The sequence below is a fragment of the Capsicum annuum genome, chromosome 5 (assembly GCF_002878395.1).
Source record: "Capsicum annuum cultivar UCD-10X-F1 chromosome 5, UCD10Xv1.1, whole genome shotgun sequence".
NCBI lineage: Eukaryota > Viridiplantae > Streptophyta > Magnoliopsida > Solanales > Solanaceae > Capsicum > Capsicum annuum.
This window is the reverse complement of record NC_061115.1, coordinates 72568934-72588894: the sequence shown is the minus strand read 5'-3', so window position 1 is coordinate 72588894 and position 19961 is coordinate 72568934. Positions and strand designations below refer to the sequence as shown.

Below are 19961 nucleotides of genomic sequence, written 5' to 3'. Positions count from 1 at the left end.
CAATTAATTATTCAAATATCAAACATATGTATATTTATATTTTTCAACTATTAATTAAATAGCGAAAATGTATGTATGTGTAACTCTTACTTTAAATTGACATATTTACTATTCTTATATAATTAAATAAGTAACTTAATTATATTGAATGATAATAAAGGTTAGTATAATTCATAATATACAACCACTCTTAACTGTTACACTAAGAAAATGTAAGGTTCTAATAATTTAATTTTCTTTTTTTTTTCTAAAGAAAAGTTAACATATATCAATATTTAAAAGGAAACAAATTGTTTTAGTCCCTGCGTTATGACCTCATTAGGATTTTGATCCTTGTGATAATTGACTTCTCATTTTTGACCTTTAATTAAGCAAATTAAATTATTTTAATCCTTTACTAAGGGTGATTAATGATTTAAACGGACTTATAACTACTGTTAGGGGTAAATAAGGTATTACAAGAAATATTTTTTTATGAACAAAAGAACCCTTAGCGTAACACTATTACAAATCGTTATAGCATCCTCCCTTCACTCATAATCAGCCCTCTTCCTCTTTTCATTTTGATGGAGATGAATCATCTAATTCATGGATGAATAACTTTTGTTTCCGTAGGTTGATGAACACTTCGTCTCCTTACTTTTTGTTTTGTGTGAGAAAATAATTTAGCGAACTCTCAGGACACATAAAAAAACTGCACCTGGTGAATAGAAGATAATCAGTCTTTTCGATAATGAAACTGCGTTACAAGAGCGGACTGCAATCCACGCCGACATGTAAGTACTCAGTCAAGTTTAATTAGTAATTAGACTAGATCTTCAATTATGCTCGATGAAAAAGGATCAAACTTTTGATTATATGGCAATCAAAATTAAAAGTTCATCATTTGAAAGAAAGCACATCTATATATGTATATTATGACATATTTATTTTTTTACTTAATCTACAAAATATGAAGTAATATTGGAAGCAAATGCATACAATTCAATATTACAAAAAGTAAAAAATTCCCCTACTTTACGCCTTGATGTTGAGATACCAGACAATGCTAAAGTTAATGTATCTAAATTTGTGATAATGCACTAGATACAGTCAATTTGTGATCAAGTATTTTAAGGCATATTTATGATCAATCTGTGATGATGCACTTGATACAATCATATAAATTGAATGCTGCAACAACACATAATAGTGATCATATTTTGGATAATGAATAATATCAATAAACGTTTTCAACATGAATCATAAAAATCAAATATTATGGTGCACATCCTGAATTTATATGATTGGTTATATTTTTCTAATGTTGTAAGTATTAATAACTCTTACAATTTTTATTTTTATTTTTTAAATGACAGACAAAGACGAAGATCCAAATATGTACACCATTAAAGTACACTACAAAGGTTGGTGGGTGTTTGAACCAAAGATGAACTATGTTAGTGGAAAAATAGCTTATTATGACTATTGCAATAGCGATGAAAATTCTATCATTCAGATGAGGCAGTGTATGAAAAAGTTGAAAGTTAATGATAGAAAAGTAAAATTCTGATTCAAATTTGGGCCTTTTTTGAGACGGATATGAGACTTTTATCTAACGATTTGGATATATTTAGACTTGTCTATAAAATTCCCAGTAGTAAAGAGGTGGAAATATTCATCAAGAACACAGATGAGGATCAATAAAGCTATGACGTGGTTGATTCTGAAGGTGACCCAATACTACATGGTGAACAAGGCTTAGTAGATGTGGCTGTAATAGAGAAAGATGATGAGAGTGATATCACAAGTGAAGAATGTGAGTTATTTCATGATTCTGATTATTCTTTAGAAGAAGATGATATACTTTTTGATAAAAACATCAATTCTACCGCAGAGTGGGTTGGTGTTAATAGGAGAAGTAGACAAAATCAAGTTAAATAAAAAACCGTGGAGTTTGGAGTTGCCTCAAACATAATGGATATGTTCCCCACAGACACTCAAGAAGATGATTGTGCTTCATCAGATGAGGAATTAATAAGTTTAGCTGGAGATTCTGATGATGAAAATAAAAAAAATCTATTTGTTTTTAAAACAACTAGGGATTTGGAGGACCCAAATTTTAAGTTTGCGCTTAATATGATTTTCAGTAATAGTAAAGAATTTAAATGGGCAGTTGAGGTGCATGCTGTGCATCAAAGAAAAGATATTAAATTCAAAAAGAATGAATGCAGGAGGTCAAGGGCAACTTGTAAGGTGGAAAACTGCAAATGGTTTATATTTGCATCGAAATCTAATCAAGATGAACCTTTCATGATTAAGACAATAGGCCCCGACCATTCATGTGGAAATCAAAGAGATAACGGGACTATTGACTCTGGATTTTTAGCGAAGAAATAAGTACAAGAGTTTAGAATTAATCTAAGTTGGGGTGTGAAAGAATTTCAAGCTCATGTGATGAGGGCTCATAATTGTACTATTACTCGAAATCAAGCTTATATGGCAAAGAGTAAGGCATTAGATCTAATAACAGGGACTAGAGAAGAGCAATATCATATGTTGTGGGATTACTGTGGAGAGCTGAGGAGGAGTAATCTAGGGACTACATGTATTTTGAAGTTGGGCGAAAATCCAACCACAATGGTCAATGGTAGAAAATGATTTTTAAGACTCTATTTGTATTTTGCAGCTTGTAAGCAGGGGATCTAAGTGGGATGTCGACCTATAATAGGAGTTGATAGATGTCATTTGAAAGGAAACCAAAAGAGTGGACATCTATTTACATTAGTAGGCATTAATGGAAACGACAACATGTATCCAATTGCATTCGCAATAGTGGAAGGTGAATTGAAGGAAACTTGGAGTTGGTTCCTTACACTTCTAGATGAGGACTTGGGCATCTCACAAAATTCTTTTGCATGGACTTTCATTTCAGATAAACAAAAAGGTTTACTTTCAGCATTTGATGAGACAATGCCAGATGTTGCACACAGGTTTTGTGTTAGACATATGCACAACAATTTGAAGACAGAAGGTTTTGGGGGACAAACACTAAAAAATGTCCTATGGAAAGCTGCTAAAGCAACTACTGAACCTGAATTCTCTAAGTGTATGGAAAAAATGGCAAAATTAGATCCAAAAGCCCAAGAATGGTTCATTAATAAGGCTTCCATTCACTGGTCAAGGGCTATTTTCTCTTCTTTTCCAAAATGTGATGTGTTATTAAATAATTTGTGAGAGTTTTTCAACAATGTACTTCTACCTGTAAGAGACAAGCATATTTGGACAATGATTGAATCAATTAGAATATAAATGATTTCCAAACTACAAAAGAATAAAGATAAGATGATGAAGTACTGTCGGAGAATTTGTCTGAGGATCATAACAAAGCTAGAGAAGAATAAAGCTAAAGTTGCTAAATGTATTGTCACTAAATCTGACCAATTTCACTATCAAATTAAGGACATCTATCTTTGGTTATTCTCTGTTGATCTAAAGGTGAAAATCTATTCTTATAGGAGATGGGAATTAACAGGAATTCCTTGTAGTTATGCTATTGCAGCAATATGGGTTAAGAAGGACGAGCCTGAAATGTATGTTCATGAATGTTACACAAAAACACAGTTAAGCAGTACTTGAAGAGTTATGATCTATCAATCTTGCCAATTGTCAGCATTGATCAATGGCCTAAGACAGGGATTCAATCATCACTGCCACCCATATATAAAGCATAACCAGGTAGACCAAAAAATCAAGAAAGAGAGAAATCGATAAGACAACTCAAAAAGAAACAAATTCTAAAAAGCTTACCTTGTTAAAAGTATCAAGAAAAGGCAGAAAAAAGAAGTGTGGATCATGTGGGATCTTAGGTCATAATAATAGAAAGTGCCCTATTCTTATGGAAATAAACCAATCTTAAGCTCAACATCAACAGATGTACCAGCAAGTAAAAAAGGAAGGGCCCTCAACACCTAGTAATGCATCAGAAGTAAGTAATTATATAACTTGATTCTCTTCATCAAGAGTAATAATACTAAACTTTTATTTTATTATAGGTTTCAAGTACTGTTATTGAGAATGTAGCATCAATGCAATCCAGTTCCTCATTTGTGGCAGAACAAGCTGTAATCACTTTTTTTATTTTTCTACTCATGTTGTTTGTATTAGAACTTAAGTGACTTAAGTATCTTTTGTACATTGTAGGTCAATCAACTTAATCAAGCAAGGGTACGTCAAGAACAATTGAGGAGTTCTGAATTTATTTTAAATGAAATTAGTGAGCACTCCAGAGAAGGTAAAGGCCAATCATCACCGAGAAAATGAAAAAACAATACGTCCCATTATCAAGATTACAAGAAGCGCTTTCTCAAAATAGCAAGGGAGTAAGAAGTGGTCCACGGGCTAAGAAAAAAGTAGTTCCTTAAATAAAGTTAAATAAAATCAATGACATGATGCATATGAGTTTAGATCTGTTTCTTTCTTAATGACTTTAAAGTTAATCATGCTCTAGTGATATGTGAATTATTGTGTTTTTCCTTTTAAAGTTCAATGAATCATAAACAATTACCTATTACTCAATCTCATCCCTATATTAGTTTATATGTATCAGCTCTTAGAGAGACTGAGATATTGTATTCAGTCACTATCAATAACAAAAGCGAACCTATGACTTATCTGTTGAAAAAAAATATAAAGACAATATTGCTTAAAAGTAATCAAATAGGGAAAAAGTTACCTACTGCAACAAGCTAACATTAAGAGCGCAACAACTGCCAAGGAAACACTAGTCCATCCCCAAATTAAAGTGAGATAGCAACAGTAACTTTTGTAAGACCAGGAGCTAGCAAAAACAAGATCATTAAATATGAGAGATGGGCAGTACATAGACTTCTTGCAAGGAGATAAGTTGAGATAACAACGTTAGACCAATGGAACTGAAAGGTAAACACATACCCAAATAACAAATTCAGTGAACGCCCACATACATGTGAGTCACACATTTAAATTTATGTGACCAATTAGACCAGAACTATAAAAGAAGGAAGAGAGAGCAGCAGGGGAAAGGGAGAAAGCGTGTTTCTTCTTACCACATGCCAAAATATAAATGTAGTATAGCAGTTTAGCAAATAAATTTGATACACACACAAAAATAACATTTATTAATTCAAAGATTAAATGGATTAATATACAAAATCTAGAACTTTTACCCTTTTCGAGGTCATCTTCAAGCTCGTGAACTACAAGTGCTCTTCCAACAACTGAGTTTGGACCCGTCAATAGTATCTATTTGGTGCACAAAAGGTAAATTTAGTAAATTATCCTAAACATATAACAATAACAAACATAGATCACACAAAGTGAGATCGAATGACCGGACAAGGTAGATGTAACAACCTACAACAACAACAACAACATACCCAGTATATTCCCATCAAGTGGGGTTTGGGAAGGAGGGTAAGTTTACACAGTCCTTACCCCTACCTTAGATGTGAGATTGAGAGGATGTTTTCAATAAACCTCGGCTAAAAAAAAATATATAATAAAACAGAAAAATAGAAAATTACAAAGCACTTGAGTATCACCTTTTGTTGCGTGGTACATCATGAAATTAAAAGAACCAAGAATATATAAAGGAACACATACTTGTAGGGTATAACCAATATATCACAGTCTACATTCTCATACATGTTATAGAATTGCTATCTGTTAGCTTCCCAGTTAGCATGTATACATTAGTAAAGGGAAAAGAACAAATATTAATTTAAAATGGCAAGTGAACATACTGTAGTCTCACTAATTGACTTGTGAACCAGATCCTTCATTATAGCATGAACCTGAAAGCATCCGGATAATAGTCAAGTATTTTTGCTCAACTACACAAGAATGTACTAATTAGGCCAATATGCTGAATAAAAAAAACCCTTGGATAGTTCAGATATTACTAAAATTAAGTAAGGTCAAGCAAACGAAACACTTCACAAGTAATTCTCTTCCACATTATGCACTTAACAATGTAGCAGATGCCAAACTATCTCAAGTTGAAACATATTAGTGCAATTGATGCTTAAATCCTGGTGGATTGAGATAGTTCAACTTTAAGAATGATACAGTAAAAAAGTAAATAAAAGCTTATTCTTGTTATTCCATAAGAAAATGAGTTCACCAGAGTATACATTTGATTTTGCTCATAAGTTAGTACTCTGAAAAAACTAAAAATCGTAACTTATAGCCTTTTGGCCAAGCTTTTGAGAAAATAAGTGTTTCTGAGGAATATCAGAAGTTTTTTATTTTTTCAGAAGCTAAAATACAGTAGTTTTTTTTCTTTTGGAAACCGGTAACTTTAAAATAAAGTAGTGTTTTCCTAGAAGCACTATTTTGAAAAAAATACATTAAAGAGCACTTTCAAAAATCTTGGTCAAACACACACTTATATATAATTTGCGCTCACACACAATGTATATCATGGATACTTTAAGTTTTAAGAGGTCAAAAGCCTGAATTTAAGTCTTCAATATAAAGTAATCAAACGGAAAGTCTGCCAGCTCTTGCATAAAAAGCCTGAACAAAGAAAAATGGTGTGGCCACTGACATATGTACCTCTATGTTTTTCAGAAGAAGCTAGGCACAAGCAACCATTACTTGATATGCCTTCAATGAAAGATCATAAACCTCTTTCTTATCGTCCCCACTTTTGAACTCTACAAGATAGCTATAGTAATCCCCTTTGCTGTACACAAAATAAATCCAACCAAAATGAACCACCATTGAAGTAAGAATAAGCAAGAATACAATAAGCATAAACAAGAATACAGAGAGTCATCATCCATCTTAATAAACAAAAATAGATTTAATGCGGTATGAAAACATAAAAAATAAGTACATTACCATCGGCATTGGCTGTGGCTGTTATGTTTCCCCGGCAATCGCATGACGGATTTCATCTCTAGGAGCTCCATGTGTCAAATTATTAGGACTGAAATGGGATCCTAAAGTAAAACAAAAGGGAACAAATTTCAAACTAGTACCAACGAAACTAGAAGTGAAAACATCATTTTCAGTTATATGAACGTTAACCGTAGTTGGACCTATACAAAGAGGAGAATAAAGAAATAAATACTCAATAGAAAAGGGTATGAAATATTCTATTGTTTAACTTTGTTTCAGTAGAAAAAGGTAACTTTGTCAACCAAGGCCAACACAGACGGGAAGAAATTGCATAATGTTTGTCTCTATTATTTTAATACAAACTTCAGTACTGCATCTATTATTTCCATTGTATATCAAATTATAATAATTAATACCTATGATTGGTTCAGGCCACATGCATTAGTAAAAATCCTCTCAACTTGCAAAAGCACAATTTTTACGCTGAGAGAATTTAAGAAAATCGTACATTCAATATAAACATACCATCTTTATCTTCTCTCCCTTGGAAAGCATCTCTAAATCGTATAATTTTCAAGATTCAATGCATTTGAACACATAAAATTTAGGAGGAAATGATTTTTACATTCTCCTATCATCCCACTTTTACAACCTATCTAAGATACAATGTCTTTTCCTAGATAATTGCAAGGATCTTCAAATGCTTTGTGTACTTTTTTCTAATTTGCATGCAACTCTAGCATATTTTTCAATTGAAAGTCTAGAATGTCCAATTATAGGATACTATCAAAGCTCTATTAATCTCTTCGCAAGGTTCAACCCATTAAATACTGATTATTGAGAATAGATTTGAACTTGGAAAACTTACCTTGGTATAAAAAAACTGGATAGCCTCAAATGATTGTAGATGATGCCTTTTGCCATTTTTGTGCAGCTCACCTTAACAAGAACAACAAGAGATTTAGCTTTAGAGTCTCATCTTAAAAAGAACAACAAGATATTTAGATTTAGAGTTGGGACTAGTATCTTACCTAGTTTTTCAGGGCTCAACATTTTTGTTTTGCCTTCCCCAAAGTTCAGTTCAGACATAGGCGTGGTTTCTTAAGCTCCAGATAGTTCCTTTTGTGAGTCTCTTCATGTTTGTTTATTATTATAAAATATATTATATTTATTTCATAATTTTTTGCCTTTCAGAAAACTTGATTAAAAAGATTTATTTTATTTTATAATAGAAATATTGGTAATACCGTACCATATTTACCCTTAACAGTAGCTTTAAGTCTACTTAAATAATTAATCACCATTAGTAAAGGATTAAAAATTTTTAATTTACTTAATTAAAGGTCAAAAGTGAAAAGTCAATTATCATAAGGACCAAAAATCTAATAAGGTCATAACACAGGGATTAAAATAATTTTTTTCCTATTTAAAATTATTTTTTATATGTCAATTAATGAAGTCATCAATGATTCATATAAGAAAATCTTTGTAATATTATTGTTTTATGTAAATAGTAATATATTGGAGAGAAATTATTTAATTTTTTATGGATGATTTTAATGGTAAGATATTTTTTCTTTTTGAATTTGTGGGATTCGGGTGGGGGAAGGGAGGAGGGAAGGAAATAAATAATCAAAAGATTATTATAGATTATAATTTCAAGAAAAGTAATTTTATTATCTAATGGTAGCTAAGGTTGAAAGAGGAGGTGATGAGAATATTTAAATTAAGGATAGTGACATCTGATATTATTGTAGATGACATATTTTGAACGTTTTTCTTTTCTTTTAATTTTCTCTTAATTTTAGAGTAGTGACATGACGCCCTGTAATAATATGGCAGTAATATGGTTTGTTGGAAGTGATTTGTCCAAATACGTACTTGTGACCTTCACATGTGTTAACAGAGACGACGATTGAAATATGCCGCCAATTTAAAAATATAAGGGAACTATATCCTCAAAGTAAAATGTAACCAAAATAGGCTTAATGCACTTATTTTGTGCACTACATTTTTTTTTTTAACAAATTGGGGTGAGGGACGTTAAAAGTGGATAGTGCACTTTTTTAGCATTATCCATTTTTTCTGCACAGAGCGCACTATTTTTGTGTATTATTAATTATTTTTCGTATAATGCACTATCCATTTTATTTTATATAGTGTACTATTCTTTTTTTCATGTGCAGATTTTTTATATTTTTTTCATAGAATGCACTATTTTAGTGCACTTTCTTTTAATATTTATTTCATATATTGCACTATTTTAGTGCACTTATTTTTATCATATAGTGCACTATTTTAGTGTACTTTTTTTTTATTAGTGCACCAATTTATTACCTTTCTTTTTTTTAATTATAGTACACTAATTTTTTTTTACTAATGCTTCATATAGTGCACTAAAATAGTGTGCCATGAAAAACAGTTCATGAAAAATTGTAGTTCATTGAGGACGAAATAAATTACTTAATAGGGACTGCAGTTAATGAAATAAGGGCAACAATTCATGAAAAGTAAAGTTGTAAAGATTACTTACAAAGAAAAATAAATAAAAATAGAAAATATAAATATTACGTACACGATAATGCATACAATCGAGGAATCTACGTCCGGAGTTGTCATTTGATCATGAATTTCTAACAATTGAAGAAGACCCACATGCATAAATAAGCCTCCTATTATAATTCACGGAGCATGAAATTACAATTTAAGTAGGCAAAGATAGAAGAAATTGAAGGTGATAAAGGAAAATGAAAGAAAAAAAGATTTTAATGCACTATATGAAGCATTATTAAAAAAAAGATTAGTGCACTATATGAAAAAAAGTGGATTATAAGAAATAAATTGGTGAACTAATAAAAAATAAAAGTGCACTAAAATAGTGCCCTATATGAAAAAAAAAAATGCACTAAAATAGTGTAGTATATGAAATAAATAAAAAAAATAAAAGTACACTAAAATAGTTCACTATATAAAAAAAAAGAAAATATGATAAACCATCACATGAAAAAAAAAGAATAGTGCACTATTTTAGAGTACTGTATATAATAGAATGGATAGTGCATAAAATTAGTGCACCACGAAAAATAATAAATAATGTATAAAAATAGTGCACTATGTAGAAAAAATGGACAGTGCATAAAAAATGCACTATTGATGTCGCCTAATACTAACCTCCAAAGAAGTATGATGCGATCGATGCCAAATATAGTAACTCAACTAGGTTGAGGTCGAACCCACAGGGATAACGCTGAACAGTTGCTTCACTTGATGGAGTCCATGAGCAGTTTGAAAAAGTAAATAGGGGAATTTGAAAACTAATCGTAAGTAGTAACCAATTTTGAATGCTTTGGGTTGTAAATAATGGAAGATGAACACTAGGACTGTGTTCCCCTGGCTTTTTAACTCTGTAAGTTTTTTGTGTTCAATCCAACTATTCTGTTGCTCTACATGTAACGTCTACAAGCTATGTATTATCAACAGTCTTGTGAATGTGTTGATAAATCTCACCCTTTACTTTTTGAGTCTCAGGACGTTGCCTTCTTGCTACTTGTCTGTGAATTCAATTCAACTCTCACATTTTGAGTCTTGAGTTGATTAGATGAGATAGTATGGTAATTAGATGGAAGTGAATCTCAAATTACTCTTAATCCTCTTTTCCCAATCACAAACTCCCTTGTGAGGACGTTTACGAATACAAGCTATCGCCAAGCTTCTGCTGTAACTTTAAGGTCAATTATGATGAACAAAATTAAGATACATGCAACTACTTTAGAATAAATGGATCTACCACTTTCCTTACGTGGTTAATCCACCAGGATTACCACAACCCTAGTCAGAGAAGTTAGCCGCTCATGTTCATGTAAGAATCCATAATTATCAATGAAAAAATATGTAATTAATTTCACAAAATAAGATGAAACTATGTAATTAATTGCATAAATAAGATAAATAAAATTCAAAGTCTTCAATTGAATTAAAATCTAAAATCTCAAGAATAATTGTAAAGTATGTAATAGAGTATGTTGGAACACATAAAGATGTTAAAGAATGTAACTTAATAAAAGATAAACCCTAGGGTATTTATAATATCTCAAAAGATAATTTAAAATCCTAATAAAAATGAAAAAAGTAAAATTATGTTAGCACAAGGTAAGATTTGCTCATCAGCTCATACTGTTTTTCTTACATGTCGTATTCTGCCTGTCGTATCCACTCCAGGATCTGGTGTTCCAGGTTTCAACCTTCTATTCTGCTTATGAATTCTGCTCACAAGTTGTACCTTAACCATATGACTCGTGGCCTTCACTCATATTCTCATGGGACTTTTGTCTTTCCAAGCTTGGATACTGGTCTACTTATTGTTTGATCATACTAGTCATACTCAGACTTCCGACTCATATTCTTCTAATACTTCAAATCTGATTTGCTTTCTTGGGTTCTTCTCTTTGTATGACTTTATGATACGGCTTGTACCCTCATCTTACGACTCGGATGCTTAGTCATATCTTCTCAATACTTAGCTTTTCTTCTTGGCCTTGGTTTCTGTTGCACTTACGAGTCAGCCTCCGAGTCGTATGAGTTGTTGATGACTCATGAGGAAACTTGTACCTTCTACAAAATTCATTTGAATTAGGTCTTTTTTGCATGTTTCAACTCAGCACTATCATCGACCTGTTTCCCCTGCAATAAGCATAAAAACACATCATATCTCTTAAGACAACCTAAGTTCAGGAATAAATTCATGGTTTTAAGCATCGAAAGTGTCGTGTTTCCACAATGCATCAACACCCTCAACTTAGACTTTTGCGAGTCCTCAAGCAAACAAAAATCAAACTATCACAAAACAAAATGATACGTAAAATAGGAAGATTCTAAGATACATATGGCAGTGACTTTCAATTCAACTTTTCAACACGTTTATTCCCCCTCCTACATTCAACTTTTCAAGAAACAACTGTGTATATGATTCGATCTATTGAATGAAAAAAATAATTCGATGATGGCATTATATTAGAAATAGACTATTGGGCATATAAAAATAATATTCGTTGAACAATCAGATAACCTAACAACATACCCCATGTGCTCTCACAATCAAAGAAATCATTTTTTTCACTCTCATCTAAGATTAACATATCATTCAGGGATATATCAAACAATGCTCTCGCTCACAAATAAGTTTCACCGGCGTATACAAAATAACATAGGCTTGCCCAAATGCTCTCTTCCTATGTTTTTGGACAGTCAATGTAGGATCACTAAAGAACTTTATTTGACTTATAATGTAGGTTCGGGGCTGGTTTTGTATCTTTTTGGGATTTATTTATTGAATAAGCCTCCTTGACACTATGTTTTATTCGGGGGTCGACTTGTTTACCACTCTATCTTTTTATTTTATTTTCACCCTTATATCTTCCCTTTTATTTTAAAACATATACATCTTGGACTAGGTGTGGTTTTCTTTTTCTCACTTTTGTTTTATTTTTCTTTTTTTATTTTCTTGTAATTATCTTTTTCTTTTATTTATACCACTCTTATCTTTTTTTAATCATTTTTTTTTTTCTTTCACACGTCTTTCTTCACACTCATTTTTCCTACGCATCCCTATAATTTCTATACTCAACATAGGCGAGTTGCCTGAGTTGAGGTGCACAGTTTCCAAGGAAGACCAGGGCGAAGACAGGTTCATTGTAGAAATGGACAGGTAAAATTGGTGTAAACAATAAAATTAGTCAATAAAGGCTCAAATTATTTGGATCAATGGGATTTATTCATTTGGCTTAGGTATTTAGGATCAGGTGGACTGACAATAACAATAGCCAATAATCATGTCCTACTTGACTATTCTAAACCTAGGTAAAGGCAATCGGGCAAGTTCTAGATTTTGATACACCAGGAACTCAGAAATTCCTCACACACACTTGCATCGGGTTATACTGCTAAGCACTACTTATCCAACTATGCCAAATTTCACCCTAGTTGTTCTATTTATAATCCTAATGCCATTATCAGATTCATAGTTTTCCATACAAAAACACGATCACACAAAAATTTAGTAGGGTATAAGTTTTCAGCACAATTTTTTTTTCAAATCCTATAATTTTTTTGCATAATCATTCAACACCAAATTTACTGCCACAAGTAGTAATCCTCTTCCTATTTCAGGTATTCCTAGTATATAAAACAACAACAAAAATAAAAGAAACACAACCACATAAACAAAATATGTTAGTTCTTCAAATTTTCAGAATGTGGTCACGGGTTTTAAAACATGGCAAGTATAGCCCGTGGTGACCTTTGGTACATCCTCACCCCAACATAAAGATTATGCACTATCCTCAGTGCATGTAAAATAATGTCCAATGGATTGGGAACATACTTGGGTGCTCATGGTGTTGGCTCATACAATATCATTATGTGGGCCCTTAAGTCGGGTCCTACGATCATCATCATGAGTCCCATTAACTGTCGAGACTGAGTCAGTATTCATGGCATCGGTGGTGGCTAGTGCGCTCGTGTATTCATTGCCGGGGCTACATCATTGCCTCCCTCAATGTCAATAACTGGTGGTCTTGAACCACCAGCTCTAGCACCCATCTCACGGATCCTCACATGCCTGTCCTGCTTATCCTGTAGGCTCTATGCCTTAGCCTTCTTTAAAATATATTTCTCATCACACTTTTTTTTCTACCGGTTGGGTTTCCTCTACTAGGTTCAAAATAGCCCAAATATTATCAACATGGACATTGATCATAAAAGCCATGACCTCAGGATCTGAGATAACTGGACTATCATATATCTCTGTTACCACCCTCTTTATTCTGCCACCTCCGTCTTGACCTTTGTAATATCCAAGGTCTGACCACTACTCAACTAACAGGTCATCCTCAGCTCAAAAATATCCAATCTCTTTTGAACAAGTCTATCCTGGTTTACCAACTGAGTATCAACCAAGGGATTTACACCCCCTCTATGTTCTAGACTTTCGCCTCCAACGTGCCCAATCTCATCATCTCTTAGGTCCATAAGTCCTGCAAAATATCATAAAACCAGAAGGCATGCCTCTCAGGAGAGGTGGTACAGACTGTACTGGAGTTGGGGCACTAGATATATTGATCTGAGGTGGTTTTATACACTTCAGTATTATTATTCTAGCTTATTTCACTTTGTTTTGAGTGCAATTTATGTTCTTAACGTGTTAATATTGATATAAATAAGAATTTAAGTGTCCAAGTGTGTGATTACAATGTTTAAAGTGTTTTTCAAACAAGTTTGTGCTTAATTGAGTCATTTAGAGTTCAACCTGGAAAACTAGTTTTACTAGCATGAGCTAGGTATGTATCTAGTTGGCTTCGTTGAATTATAATTTTTTAAATTTGTTCCAAATATTTTAAATATGTAATTTTGAGTGAAATAACATATTTGGAATGTGCAAATCTCAATTTGATTAAGTCAAGAGGCGGAACATAAAAGTGAAATCATTGCGAATTTGTCTTATCTTAAATTTTGTTTTGATACGTCGTTAAAAATATTGTGTTGTTTTAATCTCTAATATGTGGTGTGTGTTTATTTAAGAGGATTTGTGAGCTAAATATGGTAATATATTGATGATAAAAGGACAAAAATTCATTAAAAATATACTACAAAATGCATGGAAAAAGGATAGGACGTTCAATACTTAACCAGAATTTTAGATGCGAATTCTAGTGAGTCGATGTGATATCGTTGCATTGAATCAATGTGTCCAACATGTTGAGAATTGTGTCGCGATGGTGTGCACAGGCACGGCCTAATTTTTGTTGACACAACTTGTGTGCTTTATCTTATTTTAATATATATTGTGCGCACAATAAAAGAGGTGGTTGGTGTCCATGTGCCACGTGACTTCTACCTAATTACACTATGATTAATGTATATTATATAATATATATACAACACAGGGGAAACTTGGATGGTGGAGTACAATTAATTAAAAAAGAGGTGGACACTTTGGAGACGGTGGGACGCAAGTGGAAAATAATTTTGGAGGCTGCTACACAGTTTTATTAGGTTTTTATTTTTTAATTATTCATTAATTTATTCATATCATGTATTCAATTTGGACCGTGATTATGAATATTATTGGCTAAAAAACGTCTTTCTGGGATTAAAGCCAAGAGCATGAGTACTATTACTTTGGATTAAATTTGATTAATTTCGCTTATCATATTTGGTTGTTTATTTATTCTTGTTTTAATTATTTGATGGATTGATCACCCATAAAATATATATATAGTCGACCTTTTGATCTCGAGAGAGGGAATAGAGAGATGGGACATGGGAATAAACAAAGTTTGTGTTTTTATTCTTTGAGATAATGCCCAATTACCCTCTGAACTATACCCTAAAAGGATATGACACACCTCAACTTAAAGAGAGTCGTATTACCCCCCCGAACTAATTAAAAGTGTAATTTTGACACCCTTACGTGGCACAACACACTGAAGTGTTCATGTAGGCACACATGTGTGCCATGTATGTGTCATGTAGGCACTAAGGGTGTCAAAATTACACTTTTAATTAGTTTAGGGGATTAATAGGACCCCCTTTAAGTTAAGGTGTGTCATAGCCTTTTGGGTATAGTTCAGGGGGGTAATTGGATATTTTCTCTTTTTCTTTTATAAAATAAAGAATTAAACTTAGTGTCTAGGACATGGATGTACTTAGATGCTTTACTTGATTCAAACATAGTATGATAGCTATAATTCACTTAATTGGATTATTACATCTCCGCTCAATGATGTAGTTGTAATATCCATATTAGGTAAAAGATTAGAGGTTGGGAAGCCATGATCATGAAATTAACCCTATGAATCAACAATCAAGATAAGCAAGTTAACGAAGAAAATTCAATAACATAGTATGATTGATCGAAATGCTTTAACCCTGGAATTTAATCCATTGATTGTCCTATCACTTTTATTTTTATGCACTATTTATTTTATTTTTAATTGACAAAATTACAAACTCTCTTTGTGGTTACTTTATCTCAATTGTTAAACTACAATTGGATTGTTGTTGACTCAAGTCCCTGTTGGATCGATACTTGGCTTCTTGAAGGCTACTTTAATACTTGGTAGACCACGTACACTTGTGTGTGCGCTTAGGCGTTGTCAAGTTTTTGGCGCTGTTGCTGGGGACTTGTAAATTGGCAAATATCTTATTTTTAATTTTGCTATATTGAGTTGAAAATAGTTTATTTTTTTAGTTTCCTTTATGTCTTTTTTTATCACATTCTTCTTGAGATGTTCTTGGATAGATGGTTTTTGAGGGATGATGATTCTTGTCATTATTGTGGAGGAACTCACCATGAGGCTTCTTGTCCAGATTTTGACTCAAGCATTTGGAGGGGACTTATTTGTTTCCAACCTTTGGAGCAACCCATAAGTTGGTGGGTGATTTGTTACAGTCTATATCACTCTGCAGATATGTGAACTTTTAATCTTAATTCAGTCATATTTGGGGGTAATGCTCAAAAGACAACTACGGAGGTAGATGCAAAGTTGACTCTCCAATCAGATGCAGACAAAGTTGCTGACAATTCAAGAAAGTCTGAGTTCTTAAAAACAAAAATTATTGAACAAGTTAAGGAGATACTACCATTACCATATGAATCGCCGCCACTCGATTGTCATCTTTCTTTTGAGACTGAAATTGAGAAAGTAAATAAGAGTGAGGGTGTTGAAAATAGTGTAAATTTTGAATTGGGATTTGTTGGGCCTCATTCAAAGCACTTTTCTACATTATGTTTAGATGAAATCTTGTCTATGGAATAATTTAAAATAGTGGAAGAGTGAAGATAAGGAACAAGAATCCTATATTCTTGATTTTACACCGGATAAGCAACATAAAAATACACCTCACTTTAAGATCGAGTGGTTTACCATGCATCATCCATTACTCGATTCTCTAATCTTTGTACCACCTCTCTATGAATGAGGCAAAAAGATGGATGCTAAGTTGGGGGTGAAATTTATATCCTCAAGGTGGAGGAAAAAATTGATATGGGTCATTCCACGTTACTAAATTAGGCGCTTCTTGGGAGGCAACCCAAGATAAGGTATGTTTTATTTTTTAATATTTTTATTTTGTTTTATGTAGTTTTTGTTTTTGATTGAGTCATAGGTTAATGGAAAGTCTAAGTACCAGAAACCTGAGCTAAAGAGCATGGCAAAGACTAAGTGTGGGGTTTCATAGAACTCCTTGATATATTAAGATGCTACTAGCTAGGCCTAGAAGCCTCAGGTAGTATTTCTATCTCTTACTTTTAAAATTCACTTTGGGAACAAAGTAGGTTTTTAGGTATGGGGTAGGGAAATTCCTAAATTTTTTTTTGTGCGTGAGATATTCTTGTTGGTGATATTTTTGATTACATGATGCAAGTGGGTTTGTTTGTAAAAGAATTTTAATTGAATGAATTACTATTTTTGAGACTCCCAGGCTCATGTTTATGACTCTAGTATTTGTTGGCTTAATTTTGAATTCATGCTATTGTTTGGTTGAGAGTCTATGATGATCCTATTGAGTTGAGCATGTGCCATGAGCGTGTGAGATTTTTGTATATTGCTTGTTGTATATGATGTCTAGAACTTGCCCAGTGTGTGTGCAAAGAGAAATAAAGAATGTGGGTTTAGGAGATGATAGAGGCATTTCTTTGATAGCCTTGTTTTATACCTTTTATTTGTAATACCCTTTGTGCATAATCCTAGCTAAAACCCATTAACCCTTTAGATTATTTTCTTTGGTAGCTGCAAAAGTAGCCTAACCCCTTATTTGATAGACCATAATTTGATCCAAAAAGCTCCTGAGTGATTTTGTAAAAAAAAAATAATTTAGTAAGGAGTTTGAGAAATTGAAGAACAATAAGGTGAAATTGATGACCCAAGGTAATAGTTATAGGTGTTTATATTTGATGTGTGGTGGTTGGGAGTGATATCAATGGTGTTAGAAATATTTCCATGATAGTAAAAAACTGATAAAAATTGAATCTGGAAAGAATAAACAATAAGCCCACTAAGTGTTTGTGAAGATGCCTAAAAGAGATATGGCAAAAACAAAAGATATGGGTAGATGGAAAAAGTGTTTAATTGTTGGAGATTGGTTTTAAATATATGATGTAGTGTATTAAAGAACTTAGAGAAGTTAGTCACTATTCTTGGCCAAAATAGTTTCTACCCGTCCCTTAGCCTACATTACAACCCGAAAAAGACCTAATTGATCCTAAGTTTACCATTCCGATATTAGTGGAGCATTATACTAAGGGAAATCCTATGATTCATTGTATGTAACTTGTGAATTCTTTGTGAGAGTGAGCGTAATTTGATTCTTGTACCCATTATATTATAAATTGCATTATTATGAGTAATTATGGTATCCCTCTTGTTGTGAGGGGTACATGTTTGATGAATGTGGGTGATTTGTATGATGTATTTGATTTATCAATATATGTTAGTTTATTACTTGTTGAGTCAATTGTTGAGACTAGGATGTTTTGGAGTAGTGTTCATGAGCTATTAATTGTGTAAATAACGTGCTTTGTGTAGAAACTTGCATTCCGTGTAGTCATTGTAATACTAGCTTGAGTGTCTTCATTTTAGTATAAGTGTAGAATCACCTCAGTTTTTTATGCTTAGAGTAAAGATTTGTTCGAGGAAGAACAAGAGTTTAAGTGTACGGTGATGATCTGAGGTGGTTTTATACACTTCGATATCATTATTCTAGCTTATTTTACCTTATTTTAAGAGCAATTTGTGTGCTTAACGTGTTAATATTGATATAAATAAGAATTTAAGTGTCCGAGTATGTGATTACAATGTTCAAAGTATTTTTCAAAGAAGTTTGTGCTTAATTGAGTCATTTAGAGTTCAACTCGAAAAACTAGTTTTACTAGCGTGAGCTAGGTGTGTATCTAGTTCGCTTTGTTAAATTACAATATGTTTAATTTGTTCCAAATATTTTAAATATTTAATTTTGAGTGGAATAACTTGTTTGGAATGGTCAAAGCTCAATTTGATTAAGTCATGAGGCGGAACATAAAAGTGAAAATCATTGTGAATTTGTCTTATCTTAGCTTTTGTTTTGATGCGTCGTTGAGAATATTGTGTTGTTTTGATCTCTAATATGTGGTGTGTTTTTATGTAGGAGGCTTTGTGAGCTAAATATGGTGATATATTGATGATAAAAAGGCCGAAAATTCATTGAAAATACACTAAAAATACATGAAAAAAAGATAGGAAGTTCAACACTTAACCATAATTTTGGATGCGAAATTTCAGTGAGTCGACATGATATCTTCGCGTTGAATCGACGTGCTCAATGCATTGAGCGTCGCATTGGAATTGTGTCCACAGGAACGACCAAATTTTTGCGTACGCAACTTGGGTGCTTTGTCTTATTTTAATATATCTGTGTGCACAATAAAAGAGGTTGTTGGTGTCCTTGAGCCACGTGATTTCTACCTCATCCCACTTTGATTAATGTATACTATATAATATATATACAATACAAGGGACACCTGGACGGTAGAGGACAGTTAATTGAAAATGAGGTGGACACTTTGGAGATGGCGGGACGCAAGTGGAAAATAATTTCGGAGGCTACTACATAATTTTATTAGGTTTTTATTTTTTTAATTAGTCTTTAATTTATTCATATTGTGTATGAAATTATTTGGATCATGATTATGAATATTATCGGCTAAAGACCCTCTTTCTGAGGTTAAAGCCAAGAACATGAGTACTATTATTTTGGATCAAATTCAATTAATTTCGCTTATCATATTTGGTTAGTTGTTTATTCTTATTTTAATTATTTTATGGATTGATCACCCATCAAATACATATATTGTCGACTTTTTGATTTTGGGAGAGGAAATAGGGAGATAGAACATGGAAATAAACAATGTTTGGATTTTTATTCTTTTATAAAATAAAAAATTAAACTTAGCATCTAGGACAGGGATGTACTTAGATGCCTTACTTGATTCAAACGTAGGATGATAGCTTTAATTCACTTAATTGGATTATTACATCCCCACTCAACGATGTAGTTGTAATGCC

At 32.5% G+C, this 19961-nt stretch overlaps 1 pseudogene; it reads left to right on the top strand.

Moving 5' to 3' along the window:
- The first annotated feature begins 1956 nt into the window (after positions 1-1956).
- On the top strand, positions 1957-4407 carry LOC107872509 (annotated as a pseudogene).
- The last annotated feature ends 15554 nt before the right edge of the window (positions 4408-19961 follow it).